Source organism: Oncorhynchus tshawytscha, linkage group LG03 (assembly GCF_018296145.1).
Source record: "Oncorhynchus tshawytscha isolate Ot180627B linkage group LG03, Otsh_v2.0, whole genome shotgun sequence".
Taxonomy (NCBI): Eukaryota; Metazoa; Chordata; class Actinopteri; order Salmoniformes; family Salmonidae; genus Oncorhynchus; species Oncorhynchus tshawytscha.
Window position 1 is genome coordinate 16,439,872 of NC_056431.1, and position 5,377 is coordinate 16,445,248.

Sequence of the window (5,377 nt, forward strand, 5' to 3'; positions counted from 1 at the left end):
TCCTTTACACGGATCAGTCGTCCTGGTCCCTTTGCAGAAAAACAGCCCCAAAGCATGATGTTTCCACCCCCATGCTACACAGTAGGTATGGTGTTCTTTAGATGCAACTCAGCATTCTTTGTCCTCCAAACACGACGAGTTTAGTTTTTACCAAAAAGTTATATTTTGGTTTCATCTGACCATATGACATTCTCCCAATCTTCTTCTGGATCATCCAAATGCTCTCTAGCAAACTTCAGACGGGCCTGGACATGTACTGGCTTAAGCAGGGGGACACATCTGGCACTGCAGGATTTGAGTCCCTGGCGGCGTAGTGTGTTACTGATGGTAGGCTTTGTTACTTTGGTCCCAGCTCTCTGCAGGTCATTCACTAGGTCCCCCCGTGTGGTTCTGGGATTTTTGCTCACCGTTCTTGTCATCGTTTTGACCCCACGGGGTGAGATCTTGCGTGGAGCCCCAGATCGAGGGAGATTATCAGGGTCCGTCAATGTCTGGGGCGGTGTGTCACAGCATCATCGGACTGAACTTGTTGTCATTGCAGGCAATCTCAACGCTGTGCGTTACAGGGAAGACATCCTCCTGCCTCATGTGGTACCATTCCTGCAGGCTCCTGACATGGCCCTCCAGCATGACAATGCCACCAGCCATACTGCTCGTTCTGTGTGTGATTTCCTGCAAGACAGGAATGTCAGTGTTCTGCCATGGCCAGCGAAGAGCCCGGATCTCAATCCCATTGAGCACGTCTGGGACCTGTTGGATCGGAGGGTGAGGGCTAGGACCATTCCCCCCAGAAATGTCCAGGAATTTTCAGGTGCCTTGGTGGAAGAGTGGGGTAACATCTCACAGCAAGGACTGGCAAATCTGGTGCAGTCCATGAGGAGGAGATGCACTGCATCACTTAATGCAGCTGATACCAGATACTGACACCAGATACTGACAGCTACTTTTGATTTTGACCCCCCTTTTGTTCAGGGACACATTATTCAATTTCTGTTTGTCACATGTCTGTGGAACTTGTTCATTTTATGTCTCAGTTGTTGAATCTTGTTATGTCCTTACAAATATTTACACATGTTAAGTTTGCTGAAAATAAACGCAGTTGACAGTAAGAGGACGTTTCTTTTTTTGCTGAGTTTATCTACTGCTTGTTAGATTTGCTTTCAATGAGAATGACAGATCTATAACTCACATTTTTGGGGCAGCAGGTAGCCTAGTGGTTAGAGCATTGGGCCAGTTGATAGGTTGCTGGATCGAATCCCCAAGTTGACAAGATAAAAATCTGTCCTTCTACCCCTGAACAAGGCCACTGTTGGCCGTCATTACAAATGAGATTTTGTTCTTAATAACCGACTTTCCTAGTTAAAAAATGTTTTGTGAATTTGCTGAGTCGCCCAAAAAGTTACATATTGCAGCATTAATTGATTGTTTATGCAAAGCTTGAAGTGTAAATCAGAGAAAAGCTTAGTTCTTGGTGAAGAGGGGATGGTGTGGGTGACTGGTGTCTGTTGGGAGTGGGTATTGTGTGTGAAGGTTAGTATGCATGATCTATTGACACAAGGGTGAAGAGTGGATGTAGTACCTTGTCAGAGTGTGTATTCATGGGGACAAAGTAGTAAAATGTTGCCTAATCACTGACTAGTGTATGTCCTACAGACTAATCCTGGTGCTGCTGCTTTAGAAGTACAGATCCTGTAGACCCATTGGATGAAATCTTTAATCCGGGAAAAAACTCAAGCTCAACATCATCTGACTCGGAAGAGGAAAAGACTGCATGGGGCTGGCAAGAGCCGAAATCTATGAGTCGATGAGTCCAAGGTCATTGAGCTCATGAACTTCTGCCAGACCAGCTGCCATTGCACAACACAAGACAAGGTTCACCAGCAGAAGAACATTCTGGATTGTGCCTGGAACATTCAGGCAACACAACATCCACATTCAGTTAGACCAGTGCTTGACTTGGACTGAAGTAGGTGCCGGAAATGTTTTCAGGGAATTCAGTGTTCTGTGCCTAGCTTCTCCGACACCGATAACCATCTCCAAATATAATCTTTCACCAAGCAGTATTGTCTGTAAGAGAATGACAAAACACTATTAGACTTTAATGGCCAATCATTGTGTACTGTCTGTATTCCTACTGTAGCATCATGATGCAGAATATTACAAATCTCACAGACACACAGGTAGACCAATATGAGTCATAAATCCAAAGTCATTTCTTTACTCTTCGTCATCATCATCAAAACATTTATCCATTTTTGCTACTAATAAGATGCACTGAGGCTAGCATTGCTAGCTAGCTTACAATAGCTAGATAATGATAACATTAGGCTACGGGACATTTTGGGTATAGCAAACAAAGCTAGCTAGTTCAACTTGTAGTGGTACTAGCAAGCCCCGATATGGCCGAATCAATCACAAAATTATACTGTACTGAACAACACTGCCTCATGTGAAAAGAGAGCTTATATTACTAGCTAGCTAGTAGCTACCAACAGCAAAACAACGTACTACCCCGCTGGTCTAGGCTGCCGCCGCCATTTGATCTTGGAGGTTCTGAAAAATGTCTCCAGCACACTTCTATCCATATCTGCGTCAAAACTTTGATGGTCTGTATCAGACACACAATCCATGGGGTCTGCAGTGACCATCTCCAGTATGAACCGTCCACAATCTAATTAGTTGCAGCACAGACATTTCTCTTCTGTCGGCGTGGCTGGACAGCACCCACATAGGCACCGCTGGTCAAAGTCTGCCCGTGGCTCCCCATCGCTGCTTGCTGGCCTCGCAATTCTTGTTCTCGCCGTCTCAACTCCTCTTCACTGTATTTCGGCTCAAATTAATAGGGCAGTATGTCCCTATGTTAGTATGTAAAAGAACATTAAAAAAAGCCAGAGAACATGAGTCAACCTAGATATCCTGCAATGTTGTGTCAGATAGGAACATCGTTGAGACAAGTCCAATGGCTCTATTGAACAAGGACAACCATATCTACTCACTGCTAGTGTGATTGTACAATCGGCGTAACACAAAGGCCGTTGCGAAAATTCAAAAATACCTCTATGCTGCATAATTATGTCAGGAACACCCTCTCATCACTTAAAATGATGTAGGGAGATAGTGGCTAGCAGTGAAGTTTCCCTTTAATTGAGGACCCAGGTGAGGAGGGACACAATCTTGTTGGATTGAGGTTCATGTTGTGTGTGTTCTTGCTGCCCATCCTGTACTGATCGTACATGAAGTCATTCCATGAGCACTCCAGGTTCATCAGCTTGTGGTGGCCCTTCAACAGCTCGGCTTGCTCTATCATTAATGGAGTGTCCTGCCACCAACTCAGGCACTGCACAGGAATGTAGGAGAAATATTACAACACAAATACTGTAGTGTCACATCAAATGCAATGCAAACCAACAGTAATAGTTCCCAATCACATGTAATGTTACAGCTGAATATACCTGAAAATATATTCTTCAGGTTCTCCACAGCTGAGGCTAGCTGACTGTGTTCAGTGGCGGTAGGTGCCGTTTTTTTTATGAGCATGGCTTTACTTCTATTACAGAATATTGGATGACTGTTATTCATATTCCATTCACCCAGCTTAATGTAACATCAGTAGGTTTAGGCTACTATATGATACACAACTTTCCCTATACCCATCATAAGGTTGCTACAACCTACGAATTAAAGTTTACAACGTTGGTGCACAGGTCGAGAGAAACATTTGAGTAATCAAGGTTACAGACAGTGACACATTCAATACCGCCTTGCACACTGTTGTCTGCATCTGGTTACTCTAGGGTGTAATCATTAGTCCAAAACGAGAGTTTCTATTGGACAAATTTAGGTAGATCCATCCCTGTTGAGTTCCATTTGCTTCTGTTTAAGAAACAGCTGTCGGTGACCAGGCAAAAAAAACGTTCAAAGTCAAACCATGGAGCTGAAGGGTGGGACTAAAAATAACAAGATAACTCATGTAAAATATACTGTGTCTGTAAAATATAACTTTTGTGAAACAGCACAGTTGAAAAATATTAGTATATTGATGTCATTGTATTCATGTGTATTATTATTTCCAGACCACATCTTGTATGGATAAAAGGACAGTTCATTGAATAATCACCGCTGAGTGACATGGCACAGAATTGCAAACATTGTTCATCTCCAATCAACATCAAATAACCCTAAACTGAGGAACTGTCTCTCTCACCATTTCTCTAATAAGAGCACAATCTCCATAACTTCACCTACTCAATCAGTGCATAAATTCCAGAGGCATCACCCTCGAATACAGTCATAATTACTCTAAGTCTATGGAAGGGGGTGAGAACCATGAGCCTCTTAGGTTTTGTAATGAAGTTAATGTACCCAGAGGAGGACGGAAACTATCTGTTCTCCAGCTACACCATTGTGCTACCCCAGAGAGTGCTGTTGAGGGTACTGTAGACCTTCATTGCAAAACAGTGTGTTCTAATGAATTATTTAGTGATGTGAATATATGTATGCTAAATATATTCACTGAGGAGAATGGTCCTCACTTTCCTCCTCTGAGGAGCCACCGCTGATGTTGCGTCCCAGCATATTTGACGTACTTCAGGTTCTCAATGGTGTTAATGTTTTGCCTCCAGTTATTGCTGACTTCTACCAGAAAGAAAGTTCTGGATGTCCATCACATCCCCCAGGGCATTTTGGAGCTGACGGAGGCCTGACCGGACCCCGCTTAACTGGGAGTGGATTGCAGCCTGGAGAGTGGGGAGACAATTGTAAATGATTTAGATATGGTTTTTAATCAAAGAGCAGTACAGATTCACAGTTTGCAGCAAATGTCAAAGCTAAACAAATCATTTTCTAACTTCAGTCGTGTTTCTACTAAAACTCCAGATCTAACTGGGTGATCAATAAATCATGGGATTAATATCAGTTGCTAGGTCTTCGCAGGTGAATGATTAATTTTCAAATGATTATGCTAGCTATCTATGACTCCATACAGAATCAAGTTAGCTTAAAAATAGCTTGCAAAATAACTTTATCTGACTGATTTCGGGATCTACCATCATCTATCAATGAAGCCTCGTTTTACTCCAACGTGTAGAATTTGAGCTAGGTTTAGCCCACAAATTGTCTGACAACCCTAAAGCCCCTAAAGTTTTCATTACCCATAAGCACTCTGTTACATTGCGCCAGATGTACTGCATTTCAATGGATGTCCACAACAGATTGGAAACACAACGCCCCCTTGCTGTTGACCGCTCCGTTGTTAGATGGACGCTGCATACTTAGATTTAAAAAAAACTTTGCATCGTCTTCAGAGGAAGATGAAAATATGTGGTTTTCGGTGGTGGCTTTATGGGATACCTAGCAATTTATAAACAATAACCCATTC

General features: G+C 42.9%; 1 long non-coding RNA gene across 1 annotated transcript; it reads right to left on the reverse strand.

Moving 5' to 3' along the window:
- Window positions 1-1,236: 1,236 nt before the first annotated feature.
- Window positions 1,237-5,377, reverse strand: LOC121841581. The gene is made up of 3 exons (XR_006080610.1): window positions 5,151-5,377; window positions 4,587-4,736; window positions 1,237-3,337 (listed from the first exon to the last, which is right to left on the reverse strand). It is a non-coding gene; the product is annotated as an uncharacterized LOC121841581 (long non-coding RNA).